Consider the following 16651-nt stretch of genomic DNA (forward strand, 5'->3'; position numbering starts at 1 on the left):
CATATTTGGCCTGCAACTTTCTGTGCGACAAATTCAGACAGGAAAAATCAGTATAAATCCTTAGAAAATTATCCCCCAGTGTCTCCATCTGCTGGCGGTATTGAATAAGCATTGCTGCACTGATGGGGTATGCATTAGACGAAAAAAAAGAAGAAAAAGAAGAATAATACGCCCAGAAAAGAGGCGAAAAGGAGAAAAACGTAAAAAAACGTGAAAAAAAAGTAAGAGGAAGAGAAGGGAAAAAAAGGTGGAAATGGGTTTAAAAGTGATTTCGGCGGAGAAATATATATATATATATATATATATATATATATATATATATATATATATACGCGCACACACACACATATATATAAACGTATTCTCCGTTGAGATATTGCAGCCGCTGCTGTGTCCAGGCCCAGGAGCCTTAGCACTGTGCTGTGATGTCACTCAATACCACTGACATCACTAGGTGTAAACAACATCTCTCCTTTGCTGTGTATGTGACTATGGAGCTGTTTGGTGATGTCGTCTATTATGGCCTTCATAGAAGCAACAGGAGATTGTTGCATCCATCTAGAACCCTCAGAACTACAGTGCTATGATGTCACTCACTTCCACAGGCCTTGCAGAGTGTAAACAACAACAACCCAGCTTTGTTGTGTATGTAACCATAGGGATTTGTGATGTCACCTAGAACCTTCACAGCAGCGACAGCTTTATGAGGAGCATCAGCACTGCTCTGCCTGAGCAGAACCATCACCGCCATAGGTTGTCAAATAACCCGGATTTAACCCACACAGGTAAGTCCAATGGGGTGCAGGCATGTCCTCTATGCTTACAGCTTCCCGTGGGTGTTGGTTTGATACCGTTTGGGGACAGCCAAGGAGGCATCTGCAGGCAACAAAGGTAGGTGTGTGCTTGTGTGTGTGTTTCCTATGCAGATCCTAAGCCCAGTGTCACATGCAAGTAGGAGGAGTAAGAAGGGTTCCTGGCAAATCCGGGTTATGGATTGCATTTAAAAAGGCCCCGTGGGAGTGCAATGGGCCCCTGTCTTGCTGCTTAGCAATAATGGTATGGGTTTAGGTTCTGCTGTGTGTACTGGTGGTTGACTGCCCCCAGCCCAGAGTGTGCATGGAAAATTGTCTGGCAGCCTCCCTGACAGCAAGCAGTGATAGTGCCCATGAAGGGGACCTTGTTGGGCCCGCCCCTTTCACGGTTATCGCTTCTCGGCCTTTTGGCTAAGATCAAGTGTAGTATCTGTTCTTATCAGTTTAATATCTGATACGTCCCCTATCTGGGGACCATATATTAAATGGATTTTTGAGAACGGGGGCCGATTTCGAAGCTTGCTTCCGTCGCCCTATGCATTGACCCGATATGGCAGTATCTTCGGGTACAGTGCACCACCCCCTTACAGGGTTAAAAAGAAAGATTCCTACTTTCATTGCTACCTGCTTGCTGGCTAGCCAGCTAGCCAGCCCTGTGGGCCTTGCTGCTGCTGCAGCCAAAAAACAAAAGGTGGTGCTGCTGCTGCTTCTGCTGCTTCTGCTTCTGCTTGTGTCTGGCCCCTGTTGGAGCGTCCAGGCACAGGACTTCTGCTGCTGCTGACTAAATGGCCTCCTTAATTGGATCATTTGAGTAGCCAGCACACCTGTGCAGGTAGGGCATGACATGATAGGCAGCTGCCTTGATAGCGGGTGGGTGCTGAATGTTCCTAATTGACAAAATAAGATTAATGCTTATGAAGAAATATAAAATCTCATCCCTTCCCCAATATCGCGCCACACCCCTACCCCTTAATTCCCTGGTTGAACGTGATGGACATATGTCTTTTTTCGACCGTACTAACTATGTAACTATGTAACATAACATGGGGGGGGGGGGTCTCCTGGCTGTTCACACAGGTGTGTCATTGCTGTACATTGACCATGCATTGCTTCTGTGGTATTGCAAAGGCAAAGACAAATGCTTCCAGCCATCCATTGCACTAATGGATTGGTCATCAGCTGGCTGTCTATGTCCCGCATCAATATAGACCAAAGTACAGAGGGTTAGGCTATGCTATTGTGCACCTACCTGATGCATCAGAAGGTGCGAGGCCCTTGCTAAATTCTGTGCACAGACTTTGAGATCTATACTTTAGACTGTATCTAAACCTGCTCCAACATGGACTGACATTCTGGCCTACTTTCAGCCGATGCGACTTGTCTGTCGCTGAACAGTCGCTTTTTATGTATTCAGCACCTATGTATAATGTTGTAAAAATGCTCTAGAAGCTAAAGTCGCAGAAATGTCACACATATTTGGCCTGCAACTTTCTGTGCGACAAATTCAGACAGGAAAAATCAGTATAAATCCTTAGAAAATTATCCCCCAGTGTCTCCATCTGCTGGCGGTATTGAATAAGCATTGCTGCACTGATGGGGTATGCATTAGACGAAAAAAAAGAAGAAAAAGAAGAATAATACGCCCAGAAAAGAGGCGAAAAGGAGAAAAACGTAAAAAAACGTGAAAAAAAAGTAAGAGGAAGAGAAGGGAAAAAAAGGTGGAAATGGGTTTAAAAGTGATTTCGGCGGAGAAATATATATATATATATATATATATATATATATATATATACGCGCACACACACACATATATATAAACGTATTCTCCGTTGAGATATTGCAGCCGCTGCTGTGTCCAGGCCCAGGAGCCTTAGCACTGTGCTGTGATGTCACTCAATACCACTGACATCACTAGGTGTAAACAACATCTCTCCTTTGCTGTGTATGTGACTATGGAGCTGTTTGGTGATGTCGTCTATTATGGCCTTCATAGAAGCAACAGGAGATTGTTGCATCCATCTAGAACCCTCAGAACTACAGTGCTATGATGTCACTCACTTCCACAGGCCTTGCAGAGTGTAAACAACAACAACCCAGCTTTGTTGTGTATGTAACCATAGGGATTTGTGATGTCACCTAGAACCTTCACAGCAGCGACAGCTTTATGAGGAGCATCAGCACTGCTCTGCCTGAGCAGAACCATCACCGCCATAGGTTGTCAAATAACCCGGATTTAACCCACACAGGTAAGTCCAATGGGGTGCAGGCATGTCCTCTATGCTTACAGCTTCCCGTGGGTGTTGGTTTGATACCGTTTGGGGACAGCCAAGGAGGCATCTGCAGGCAACAAAGGTAGGTGTGTGCTTGTGTGTGTGTTTCCTATGCAGATCCTAAGCCCAGTGTCACATGCAAGTAGGAGGAGTAAGAAGGGTTCCTGGCAAATCCGGGTTATGGATTGCATTTAAAAAGGCCCCGTGGGAGTGCAATGGGCCCCTGTCTTGCTGCTTAGCAATAATGGTATGGGTTTAGGTTCTGCTGTGTGTACTGGTGGTTGACTGCCCCCCAGCCCAGAGTGTGCATGGAAAATTGTCTGGCAGCCTCCCTGACAGCAAGCAGTGATAGTGCCCATGAAGGGGACCTTGTTGGGCCCGCCCCTTTCACGGTTATCGCTTCTCGGCCTTTTGGCTAAGATCAAGTGTAGTATCTGTTCTTATCAGTTTAATATCTGATACGTCCCCTATCTGGGGACCATATATTAAATGGATTTTTGAGAACGGGGGCCGATTTCGAAGCTTGCTTCCGTCGCCCTATGCATTGACCCGATATGGCAGTATCTTCGGGTACAGTGCACCACCCCCTTACAGGGTTAAAAAGAAAGATTCCTACTTTCATTGCTACCTGCTTGCTGGCTAGCCAGCTAGCCAGCCCTGTGGGCCTTGCTGCTGCTGCAGCCAAAAAACAAAAGGTGGTGCTGCTGCTGCTTCTGCTGCTTCTGCTTCTGCTTGTGTCTGGCCCCTGTTGGAGCGTCCAGGCACAGGACTTCTGCTGCTGCTGACTAAATGGCCTCCTTAATTGGATCATTTGAGTAGCCAGCACACCTGTGCAGGTAGGGCATGACATGATAGGCAGCTGCCTTGATAGCGGGTGGGTGCTGAATGTTCCTAATTGACAAAATAAGATTAATGCTTATGAAGAAATATAAAATCTCATCCCTTCCCCAATATCGCGCCACACCCCTACCCCTTAATTCCCTGGTTGAACGTGATGGACATATGTCTTTTTTCGACCGTACTAACTATGTAACTATGTAACATAACATGGGGGGGGGGGGGTCTCCTGGCTGTTCACACAGGTGTGTCATTGCTGTACATTGACCATGCATTGCTTCTGTGGTATTGCAAAGGCAAAGACAAATGCTTCCAGCCATCCATTGCACTAATGGATTAGTCATCAGCTGGCTGTCTATGTCCCGCATCAATATAGACCAAAGTACAGAGGGTTAGGCTATGCTATTGTGCACCTACCTGATGCATCAGAAGGTGCGAGGCCCTTGCTAAATTCTGTGCACAGACTTTGAGATCTATACTTTAGACTGTATCTAAACCTGCTCCAACATGGACTGACATTCTGGCCTACTTTCAGCCGATGCGACTTGTCTGTCGCTGAACAGTCGCTTTTTATGTATTCAGCACCTATGTATAATGTTGTAAAAATGCTCTAGAAGCTAAAGTCGCAGAAATGTCACACATATTTGGCCTGCAACTTTCTGTGCGACAAATTCAGACAGGAAAAATCAGTATAAATCCTTAGAAAATTATCCCCCAGTGTCTCCATCTGCTGGCGGTATTGAATAAGCATTGCTGCACTGATGGGGTATGCATTAGACGAAAAAAAAGAAGAAAAAGAAGAATAATACGCCCAGAAAAGAGGCGAAAAGGAGAAAAACGTAAAAAAACGTGAAAAAAAAGTAAGAGGAAGAGAAGGGAAAAAAAGGTGGAAATGGGTTTAAAAGTGATTTCGGCGGAGAAATATATATATATATATATATATATATATATATATATATATATATATATACGCGCACACACACACATATATATAAACGTATTCTCCGTTGAGATATTGCAGCCGCTGCTGTGTCCAGGCCCAGGAGCCTTAGCACTGTGCTGTGATGTCACTCAATACCACTGACATCACTAGGTGTAAACAACATCTCTCCTTTGCTGTGTATGTGACTATGGAGCTGTTTGGTGATGTCGTCTATTATGGCCTTCATAGAAGCAACAGGAGATTGTTGCATCCATCTAGAACCCTCAGAACTACAGTGCTATGATGTCACTCACTTCCACAGGCCTTGCAGAGTGTAAACAACAACAACCCAGCTTTGTTGTGTATGTAACCATAGGGATTTGTGATGTCACCTAGAACCTTCACAGCAGCGACAGCTTTATGAGGAGCATCAGCACTGCTCTGCCTGAGCAGAACCATCACCGCCATAGGTTGTCAAATAACCCGGATTTAACCCACACAGGTAAGTCCAATGGGGTGCAGGCATGTCCTCTATGCTTACAGCTTCCCGTGGGTGTTGGTTTGATACCGTTTGGGGACAGCCAAGGAGGCATCTGCAGGCAACAAAGGTAGGTGTGTGCTTGTGTGTGTGTTTCCTATGCAGATCCTAAGCCCAGTGTCACATGCAAGTAGGAGGAGTAAGAAGGGTTCCTGGCAAATCCGGGTTATGGATTGCATTTAAAAAGGCCCCGTGGGAGTGCAATGGGCCCCTGTCTTGCTGCTTAGCAATAATGGTATGGGTTTAGGTTCTGCTGTGTGTACTGGTGGTTGACTGCCCCCCAGCCCAGAGTGTGCATGGAAAATTGTCTGGCAGCCTCCCTGACAGCAAGCAGTGATAGTGCCCATGAAGGGGACCTTGTTGGGCCCGCCCCTTTCACGGTTATCGCTTCTCGGCCTTTTGGCTAAGATCAAGTGTAGTATCTGTTCTTATCAGTTTAATATCTGATACGTCCCCTATCTGGGGACCATATATTAAATGGATTTTTGAGAACGGGGGCCGATTTCGAAGCTTGCTTCCGTCGCCCTATGCATTGACCCGATATGGCAGTATCTTCGGGTACAGTGCACCACCCCCTTACAGGGTTAAAAAGAAAGATTCCTACTTTCATTGCTACCTGCTTGCTGGCTAGCCAGCTAGCCAGCCCTGTGGGCCTTGCTGCTGCTGCAGCCAAAAAACAAAAGGTGGTGCTGCTGCTGCTTCTGCTGCTTCTGCTTCTGCTTGTGTCTGGCCCCTGTTGGAGCGTCCAGGCACAGGACTTCTGCTGCTGCTGACTAAATGGCCTCCTTAATTGGATCATTTGAGTAGCCAGCACACCTGTGCAGGTAGGGCATGACATGATAGGCAGCTGCCTTGATAGCGGGTGGGTGCTGAATGTTCCTAATTGACAAAATAAGATTAATGCTTATGAAGAAATATAAAATCTCATCCCTTCCCCAATATCGCGCCACACCCCTACCCCTTAATTCCCTGGTTGAACGTGATGGACATATGTCTTTTTTCGACCGTACTAACTATGTAACTATGTAACATAACATGGGGGGGGGGGGGTCTCCTGGCTGTTCACACAGGTGTGTCATTGCTGTACATTGACCATGCATTGCTTCTGTGGTATTGCAAAGGCAAAGACAAATGCTTCCAGCCATCCATTGCACTAATGGATTGGTCATCAGCTGGCTGTCTATGTCCCGCATCAATATAGACCAAAGTACAGAGGGTTAGGCTATGCTATTGTGCACCTACCTGATGCATCAGAAGGTGCGAGGCCCTTGCTAAATTCTGTGCACAGACTTTGAGATCTATACTTTAGACTGTATCTAAACCTGCTCCAACATGGACTGACATTCTGGCCTACTTTCAGCCGATGCGACTTGTCTGTCGCTGAACAGTCGCTTTTTATGTATTCAGCACCTATGTATAATGTTGTAAAAATGCTCTAGAAGCTAAAGTCGCAGAAATGTCACACATATTTGGCCTGCAACTTTCTGTGCGACAAATTCAGACAGGAAAAATCAGTATAAATCCTTAGAAAATTATCCCCCAGTGTCTCCATCTGCTGGCGGTATTGAATAAGCATTGCTGCACTGATGGGGTATGCATTAGACGAAAAAAAAGAAGAAAAAGAAGAATAATACGCCCAGAAAAGAGGCGAAAAGGAGAAAAACGTAAAAAAACGTGAAAAAAAAGTAAGAGGAAGAGAAGGGAAAAAAAGGTGGAAATGGGTTTAAAAGTGATTTCGGCGGAGAAATATATATATATATATATATATATATATATATATATATATATACGCGCACACACACACATATATATAAACGTATTCTCCGTTGAGATATTGCAGCCGCTGCTGTGTCCAGGCCCAGGAGCCTTAGCACTGTGCTGTGATGTCACTCAATACCACTGACATCACTAGGTGTAAACAACATCTCTCCTTTGCTGTGTATGTGACTATGGAGCTGTTTGGTGATGTCGTCTATTATGGCCTTCATAGAAGCAACAGGAGATTGTTGCATCCATCTAGAACCCTCAGAACTACAGTGCTATGATGTCACTCACTTCCACAGGCCTTGCAGAGTGTAAACAACAACAACCCAGCTTTGTTGTGTATGTAACCATAGGGATTTGTGATGTCACCTAGAACCTTCACAGCAGCGACAGCTTTATGAGGAGCATCAGCACTGCTCTGCCTGAGCAGAACCATCACCGCCATAGGTTGTCAAATAACCCGGATTTAACCCACACAGGTAAGTCCAATGGGGTGCAGGCATGTCCTCTATGCTTACAGCTTCCCGTGGGTGTTGGTTTGATACCGTTTGGGGACAGCCAAGGAGGCATCTGCAGGCAACAAAGGTAGGTGTGTGCTTGTGTGTGTGTTTCCTATGCAGATCCTAAGCCCAGTGTCACATGCAAGTAGGAGGAGTAAGAAGGGTTCCTGGCAAATCCGGGTTATGGATTGCATTTAAAAAGGCCCCGTGGGAGTGCAATGGGCCCCTGTCTTGCTGCTTAGCAATAATGGTATGGGTTTAGGTTCTGCTGTGTGTACTGGTGGTTGACTGCCCCCCAGCCCAGAGTGTGCATGGAAAATTGTCTGGCAGCCTCCCTGACAGCAAGCAGTGATAGTGCCCATGAAGGGGACCTTGTTGGGCCCGCCCCTTTCACGGTTATCGCTTCTCGGCCTTTTGGCTAAGATCAAGTGTAGTATCTGTTCTTATCAGTTTAATATCTGATACGTCCCCTATCTGGGGACCATATATTAAATGGATTTTTGAGAACGGGGGCCGATTTCGAAGCTTGCTTCCGTCGCCCTATGCATTGACCCGATATGGCAGTATCTTCGGGTACAGTGCACCACCCCCTTACAGGGTTAAAAAGAAAGATTCCTACTTTCATTGCTACCTGCTTGCTGGCTAGCCAGCTAGCCAGCCCTGTGGGCCTTGCTGCTGCTGCAGCCAAAAAACAAAAGGTGGTGCTGCTGCTGCTTCTGCTTCTGCTGCTTCTGCTTCTGCTTGTGTCTGGCCCCTGTTGGAGCGTCCAGGCACAGGACTTCTGCTGCTGCTGACTAAATGGCCTCCTTAATTGGATCATTTGAGTAGCCAGCACACCTGTGCAGGTAGGGCATGACATGATAGGCAGCTGCCTTGATAGCGGGTGGGTGCTGAATGTTCCTAATTGACAAAATAAGATTAATGCTTATGAAGAAATATAAAATCTCATCCCTTCCCCAATATCGCGCCACACCCCTACCCCTTAATTCCCTGGTTGAACGTGATGGACATATGTCTTTTTTCGACCGTACTAACTATGTAACTATGTAACATAACATGGGGGGGGGGGGGGTCTCCTGGCTGTTCACACAGGTGTGTCATTGCTGTACATTGACCATGCATTGCTTCTGTGGTATTGCAAAGGCAAAGACAAATGCTTCCAGCCATCCATTGCACTAATGGATTGGTCATCAGCTGGCTGTCTATGTCCCGCATCAATATAGACCAAAGTACAGAGGGTTAGGCTATGCTATTGTGCACCTACCTGATGCATCAGAAGGTGCGAGGCCCTTGCTAAATTCTGTGCACAGACTTTGAGATCTATACTTTAGACTGTATCTAAACCTGCTCCAACATGGACTGACATTCTGGCCTACTTTCAGCCGATGCGACTTGTCTGTCGCTGAACAGTCGCTTTTTATGTATTCAGCACCTATGTATAATGTTGTAAAAATGCTCTAGAAGCTAAAGTCGCAGAAATGTCACACATATTTGGCCTGCAACTTTCTGTGCGACAAATTCAGACAGGAAAAATCAGTATAAATCCTTAGAAAATTATCCCCCAGTGTCTCCATCTGCTGGCGGTATTGAATAAGCATTGCTGCACTGATGGGGTATGCATTAGACGAAAAAAAAGAAGAAAAAGAAGAATAATACGCCCAGAAAAGAGGCGAAAAGGAGAAAAACGTAAAAAAACGTGAAAAAAAAGTAAGAGGAAGAGAAGGGAAAAAAAGGTGGAAATGGGTTTAAAAGTGATTTCGGCGGAGAAATATATATATATATATATATATATATATATATATATATATATATATATATACGCGCACACACACACATATATATAAACGTATTCTCCGTTGAGATATTGCAGCCGCTGCTGTGTCCAGGCCCAGGAGCCTTAGCACTGTGCTGTGATGTCACTCAATACCACTGACATCACTAGGTGTAAACAACATCTCTCCTTTGCTGTGTATGTGACTATGGAGCTGTTTGGTGATGTCGTCTATTATGGCCTTCATAGAAGCAACAGGAGATTGTTGCATCCATCTAGAACCCTCAGAACTACAGTGCTATGATGTCACTCACTTCCACAGGCCTTGCAGAGTGTAAACAACAACAACCCAGCTTTGTTGTGTATGTAACCATAGGGATTTGTGATGTCACCTAGAACCTTCACAGCAGCGACAGCTTTATGAGGAGCATCAGCACTGCTCTGCCTGAGCAGAACCATCACCGCCATAGGTTGTCAAATAACCCGGATTTAACCCACACAGGTAAGTCCAATGGGGTGCAGGCATGTCCTCTATGCTTACAGCTTCCCGTGGGTGTTGGTTTGATACCGTTTGGGGACAGCCAAGGAGGCATCTGCAGGCAACAAAGGTAGGTGTGTGCTTGTGTGTGTGTTTCCTATGCAGATCCTAAGCCCAGTGTCACATGCAAGTAGGAGGAGTAAGAAGGGTTCCTGGCAAATCCGGGTTATGGATTGCATTTAAAAAGGCCCCGTGGGAGTGCAATGGGCCCCTGTCTTGCTGCTTAGCAATAATGGTATGGGTTTAGGTTCTGCTGTGTGTACTGGTGGTTGACTGCCCCCCAGCCCAGAGTGTGCATGGAAAATTGTCTGGCAGCCTCCCTGACAGCAAGCAGTGATAGTGCCCATGAAGGGGACCTTGTTGGGCCCGCCCCTTTCACGGTTATCGCTTCTCGGCCTTTTGGCTAAGATCAAGTGTAGTATCTGTTCTTATCAGTTTAATATCTGATACGTCCCCTATCTGGGGACCATATATTAAATGGATTTTTGAGAACGGGGGCCGATTTCGAAGCTTGCTTCCGTCGCCCTATGCATTGACCCGATATGGCAGTATCTTCGGGTACAGTGCACCACCCCCTTACAGGGTTAAAAAGAAAGATTCCTACTTTCATTGCTACCTGCTTGCTGGCTAGCCAGCTAGCCAGCCCTGTGGGCCTTGCTGCTGCTGCAGCCAAAAAACAAAAGGTGGTGCTGCTGCTGCTTCTGCTGCTTCTGCTTCTGCTTGTGTCTGGCCCCTGTTGGAGCGTCCAGGCACAGGACTTCTGCTGCTGCTGACTAAATGGCCTCCTTAATTGGATCATTTGAGTAGCCAGCACACCTGTGCAGGTAGGGCATGACATGATAGGCAGCTGCCTTGATAGCGGGTGGGTGCTGAATGTTCCTAATTGACAAAATAAGATTAATGCTTATGAAGAAATATAAAATCTCATCCCTTCCCCAATATCGCGCCACACCCCTACCCCTTAATTCCCTGGTTGAACGTGATGGACATATGTCTTTTTTCGACCGTACTAACTATGTAACTATGTAACATAACATGGGGGGGGGGGGGTCTCCTGGCTGTTCACACAGGTGTGTCATTGCTGTACATTGACCATGCATTGCTTCTGTGGTATTGCAAAGGCAAAGACAAATGCTTCCAGCCATCCATTGCACTAATGGATTGGTCATCAGCTGGCTGTCTATGTCCCGCATCAATATAGACCAAAGTACAGAGGGTTAGGCTATGCTATTGTGCACCTACCTGATGCATCAGAAGGTGCGAGGCCCTTGCTAAATTCTGTGCACAGACTTTGAGATCTATACTTTAGACTGTATCTAAACCTGCTCCAACATGGACTGACATTCTGGCCTACTTTCAGCCGATGCGACTTGTCTGTCGCTGAACAGTCGCTTTTTATGTATTCAGCACCTATGTATAATGTTGTAAAAATGCTCTAGAAGCTAAAGTCGCAGAAATGTCACACATATTTGGCCTGCAACTTTCTGTGCGACAAATTCAGACAGGAAAAATCAGTATAAATCCTTAGAAAATTATCCCCCAGTGTCTCCATCTGCTGGCGGTATTGAATAAGCATTGCTGCACTGATGGGGTATGCATTAGACGAAAAAAAAGAAGAAAAAGAAGAATAATACGCCCAGAAAAGAGGCGAAAAGGAGAAAAACGTAAAAAAACGTGAAAAAAAAGTAAGAGGAAGAGAAGGGAAAAAAAGGTGGAAATGGGTTTAAAAGTGATTTCGGCGGAGAAATATATATATATATATATATATATATATATATATATATATATATATACGCGCACACACACACATATATATAAACGTATTCTCCGTTGAGATATTGCAGCCGCTGCTGTGTCCAGGCCCAGGAGCCTTAGCACTGTGCTGTGATGTCACTCAATACCACTGACATCACTAGGTGTAAACAACATCTCTCCTTTGCTGTGTATGTGACTATGGAGCTGTTTGGTGATGTCGTCTATTATGGCCTTCATAGAAGCAACAGGAGATTGTTGCATCCATCTAGAACCCTCAGAACTACAGTGCTATGATGTCACTCACTTCCACAGGCCTTGCAGAGTGTAAACAACAACAACCCAGCTTTGTTGTGTATGTAACCATAGGGATTTGTGATGTCACCTAGAACCTTCACAGCAGCGACAGCTTTATGAGGAGCATCAGCACTGCTCTGCCTGAGCAGAACCATCACCGCCATAGGTTGTCAAATAACCCGGATTTAACCCACACAGGTAAGTCCAATGGGGTGCAGGCATGTCCTCTATGCTTACAGCTTCCCGTGGGTGTTGGTTTGATACCGTTTGGGGACAGCCAAGGAGGCATCTGCAGGCAACAAAGGTAGGTGTGTGCTTGTGTGTGTGTTTCCTATGCAGATCCTAAGCCCAGTGTCACATGCAAGTAGGAGGAGTAAGAAGGGTTCCTGGCAAATCCGGGTTATGGATTGCATTTAAAAAGGCCCCGTGGGAGTGCAATGGGCCCCTGTCTTGCTGCTTAGCAATAATGGTATGGGTTTAGGTTCTGCTGTGTGTACTGGTGGTTGACTGCCCCCCAGCCCAGAGTGTGCATGGAAAATTGTCTGGCAGCCTCCCTGACAGCAAGCAGTGATAGTGCCCATGAAGGGGACCTTGTTGGGCCCGCCCCTTTCACGGTTATCGCTTCTCGGCCTTTTGGCTAAGATCAAGTGTAGTATCTGTTCTTATCAGTTTAATATCTGATACGTCCCCTATCTGGGGACCATATATTAAATGGATTTTTGAGAACGGGGGCCGATTTCGAAGCTTGCTTCCGTCGCCCTATGCATTGACCCGATATGGCAGTATCTTCGGGTACAGTGCACCACCCCCTTACAGGGTTAAAAAGAAAGATTCCTACTTTCATTGCTACCTGCTTGCTGGCTAGCCAGCTAGCCAGCCCTGTGGGCCTTGCTGCTGCTGCAGCCAAAAAACAAAAGGTGGTGCTGCTGCTGCTTCTGCTGCTTCTGCTTCTGCTTGTGTCTGGCCCCTGTTGGAGCGTCCAGGCACAGGACTTCTGCTGCTGCTGACTAAATGGCCTCCTTAATTGGATCATTTGAGTAGCCAGCACACCTGTGCAGGTAGGGCATGACATGATAGGCAGCTGCCTTGATAGCGGGTGGGTGCTGAATGTTCCTAATTGACAAAATAAGATTAATGCTTATGAAGAAATATAAAATCTCATCCCTTCCCCAATATCGCGCCACACCCCTACCCCTTAATTCCCTGGTTGAACGTGATGGACATATGTCTTTTTTCGACCGTACTAACTATGTAACTATGTAACATAACATGGGGGGGGGGGGGTCTCCTGGCTGTTCACACAGGTGTGTCATTGCTGTACATTGACCATGCATTGCTTCTGTGGTATTGCAAAGGCAAAGACAAATGCTTCCAGCCATCCATTGCACTAATGGATTGGTCATCAGCTGGCTGTCTATGTCCCGCATCAATATAGACCAAAGTACAGAGGGTTAGGCTATGCTATTGTGCACCTACCTGATGCATCAGAAGGTGCGAGGCCCTTGCTAAATTCTGTGCACAGACTTTGAGATCTATACTTTAGACTGTATCTAAACCTGCTCCAACATGGACTGACATTCTGGCCTACTTTCAGCCGATGCGACTTGTCTGTCGCTGAACAGTCGCTTTTTATGTATTCAGCACCTATGTATAATGTTGTAAAAATGCTCTAGAAGCTAAAGTCGCAGAAATGTCACACATATTTGGCCTGCAACTTTCTGTGCGACAAATTCAGACAGGAAAAATCAGTATAAATCCTTAGAAAATTATCCCCCAGTGTCTCCATCTGCTGGCGGTATTGAATAAGCATTGCTGCACTGATGGGGTATGCATTAGACGAAAAAAAAGAAGAAAAAGAAGAATAATACGCCCAGAAAAGAGGCGAAAAGGAGAAAAACGTAAAAAAACGTGAAAAAAAAGTAAGAGGAAGAGAAGGGAAAAAAAGGTGGAAATGGGTTTAAAAGTGATTTCGGCGGAGAAATATATATATATATATATATATATATATATATATATATATATACGCGCACACACACACATATATATAAACGTATTCTCCGTTGAGATATTGCAGCCGCTGCTGTGTCCAGGCCCAGGAGCCTTAGCACTGTGCTGTGATGTCACTCAATACCACTGACATCACTAGGTGTAAACAACATCTCTCCTTTGCTGTGTATGTGACTATGGAGCTGTTTGGTGATGTCGTCTATTATGGCCTTCATAGAAGCAACAGGAGATTGTTGCATCCATCTAGAACCCTCAGAACTACAGTGCTATGATGTCACTCACTTCCACAGGCCTTGCAGAGTGTAAACAACAACAACCCAGCTTTGTTGTGTATGTAACCATAGGGATTTGTGATGTCACCTAGAACCTTCACAGCAGCGACAGCTTTATGAGGAGCATCAGCACTGCTCTGCCTGAGCAGAACCATCACCGCCATAGGTTGTCAAATAACCCGGATTTAACCCACACAGGTAAGTCCAATGGGGTGCAGGCATGTCCTCTATGCTTACAGCTTCCCGTGGGTGTTGGTTTGATACCGTTTGGGGACAGCCAAGGAGGCATCTGCAGGCAACAAAGGTAGGTGTGTGCTTGTGTGTGTGTTTCCTATGCAGATCCTAAGCCCAGTGTCACATGCAAGTAGGAGGAGTAAGAAGGGTTCCTGGCAAATCCGGGTTATGGATTGCATTTAAAAAGGCCCCGTGGGAGTGCAATGGGCCCCTGTCTTGCTGCTTAGCAATAATGGTATGGGTTTAGGTTCTGCTGTGTGTACTGGTGGTTGACTGCCCCCCAGCCCAGAGTGTGCATGGAAAATTGTCTGGCAGCCTCCCTGACAGCAAGCAGTGATAGTGCCCATGAAGGGGACCTTGTTGGGCCCGCCCCTTTCACGGTTATCGCTTCTCGGCCTTTTGGCTAAGATCAAGTGTAGTATCTGTTCTTATCAGTTTAATATCTGATACGTCCCCTATCTGGGGACCATATATTAAATGGATTTTTGAGAACGGGGGCCGATTTCGAAGCTTGCTTCCGTCGCCCTATGCATTGACCCGATATGGCAGTATCTTCGGGTACAGTGCACCACCCCCTTACAGGGTTAAAAAGAAAGATTCCTACTTTCATTGCTACCTGCTTGCTGGCTAGCCAGCTAGCCAGCCCTGTGGGCCTTGCTGCTGCTGCAGCCAAAAAACAAAAGGTGGTGCTGCTGCTGCTTCTGCTGCTTCTGCTTCTGCTTGTGTCTGGCCCCTGTTGGAGCGTCCAGGCACAGGACTTCTGCTGCTGCTGACTAAATGGCCTCCTTAATTGGATCATTTGAGTAGCCAGCACACCTGTGCAGGTAGGGCATGACATGATAGGCAGCTGCCTTGATAGCGGGTGGGTGCTGAATGTTCCTAATTGACAAAATAAGATTAATGCTTATGAAGAAATATAAAATCTCATCCCTTCCCCAATATCGCGCCACACCCCTACCCCTTAATTCCCTGGTTGAACGTGATGGACATATGTCTTTTTTCGACCGTACTAACTATGTAACTATGTAACATAACATGGGGGGGGGGGGTCTCCTGGCTGTTCACACAGGTGTGTCATTGCTGTACATTGACCATGCATTGCTTCTGTGGTATTGCAAAGGCAAAGACAAATGCTTCCAGCCATCCATTGCACTAATGGATTGGTCATCAGCTGGCTGTCTATGTCCCGCATCAATATAGACCAAAGTACAGAGGGTTAGGCTATGCTATTGTGCACCTACCTGATGCATCAGAAGGTGCGAGGCCCTTGCTAAATTCTGTGCACAGACTTTGAGATCTATACTTTAGACTGTATCTAAACCTGCTCCAACATGGACTGACATTCTGGCCTACTTTCAGCCGATGCGACTTGTCTGTCGCTGAACAGTCGCTTTTTATGTATTCAGCACCTATGTATAATGTTGTAAAAATGCTCTAGAAGCTAAAGTCGCAGAAATGTCACACATATTTGGCCTGCAACTTTCTGTGCGACAAATTCAGACAGGAAAAATCAGTATAAATCCTTAGAAAATTATCCCCCAGTGTCTCCATCTGCTGGCGGTATTGAATAAGCATTGCTGCACTGATGGGGTATGCATTAGACGAAAAAAAAGAAGAAAAAGAAGAATAATACGCCCAGAAAAGAGGCGAAAAGGAGAAAAACGTAAAAAAACGTGAAAAAAAAGTAAGAGGAAGAGAAGGGAAAAAAAGGTGGAAATGGGTTTAAAAGTGATTTCGGCGGAGAAATATATATATATATATATATATATATATATATATATATATATACGCGCACACACACACATATATATAAACGTATTCTCCGTTGAGATATTGCAGCCGCTGCTGTGTCCAGGCCCAGGAGCCTTAGCACTGTGCTGTGATGTCACTCAATACCACTGACATCACTAGGTGTAAACAACATCTCTCCTTTGCTGTGTATGTGACTATGGAGCTGTTTGGTGATGTCGTCTATTATGGCCTTCATAGAAGCAACAGGAGATTGTTGCATCCATCTAGAACCCTCAGAACTACAGTGCTATGATGTCACTCACTTCCACAGGCCTTGCAGAGTGTAAACAACAACAACCCAGCTTTGTTGTGTATGTAACCATAGGGATTTGTGATGTCACCTAGA

The 16651-nt window shown here is 45.7% G+C and overlaps 7 non-coding genes across 7 annotated transcripts; all 7 read left to right on the forward strand.

Annotated features, from left to right (window-relative positions):
* Positions 1-1203: 1203 nt before the first annotated feature.
* On the forward strand, positions 1204-1394 carry LOC130326634 (U2 spliceosomal RNA). Its single transcript, XR_008871208.1, has one exon. It is a non-coding gene; the product is annotated as a U2 spliceosomal RNA (small nuclear RNA).
* Positions 1395-3477: 2083 nt separating this feature from the next.
* Positions 3478-3668, forward strand: LOC130326635 (U2 spliceosomal RNA). The gene has a single exon (XR_008871209.1). It is a non-coding gene; the product is annotated as a U2 spliceosomal RNA (small nuclear RNA).
* A 2094-nt stretch (positions 3669-5762) lies between these two features.
* LOC130326636 (U2 spliceosomal RNA) lies at positions 5763-5953 on the forward strand. Its single transcript, XR_008871210.1, has one exon. It is a non-coding gene; the product is annotated as a U2 spliceosomal RNA (small nuclear RNA).
* Positions 5954-8041: 2088 nt separating this feature from the next.
* On the forward strand, positions 8042-8232 carry LOC130326637 (U2 spliceosomal RNA). The gene has a single exon (XR_008871211.1). It is a non-coding gene; the product is annotated as a U2 spliceosomal RNA (small nuclear RNA).
* Positions 8233-10335: 2103 nt separating this feature from the next.
* On the forward strand, positions 10336-10526 carry LOC130326638 (U2 spliceosomal RNA). The gene has a single exon (XR_008871212.1). It is a non-coding gene; the product is annotated as a U2 spliceosomal RNA (small nuclear RNA).
* Positions 10527-12618: 2092 nt separating this feature from the next.
* LOC130326639 (U2 spliceosomal RNA) lies at positions 12619-12809 on the forward strand. Its single transcript, XR_008871213.1, has one exon. It is a non-coding gene; the product is annotated as a U2 spliceosomal RNA (small nuclear RNA).
* Positions 12810-14897: 2088 nt separating this feature from the next.
* On the forward strand, positions 14898-15088 carry LOC130326640 (U2 spliceosomal RNA). Its single transcript, XR_008871214.1, has one exon. It is a non-coding gene; the product is annotated as a U2 spliceosomal RNA (small nuclear RNA).
* The last annotated feature ends 1563 nt before the right edge of the window (positions 15089-16651 follow it).

This window comes from Hyla sarda, unplaced genomic scaffold, assembly GCF_029499605.1.
Source record: "Hyla sarda isolate aHylSar1 unplaced genomic scaffold, aHylSar1.hap1 scaffold_2855, whole genome shotgun sequence".
In the NCBI taxonomy this organism is placed as follows: domain Eukaryota; kingdom Metazoa; phylum Chordata; class Amphibia; order Anura; family Hylidae; genus Hyla; species Hyla sarda.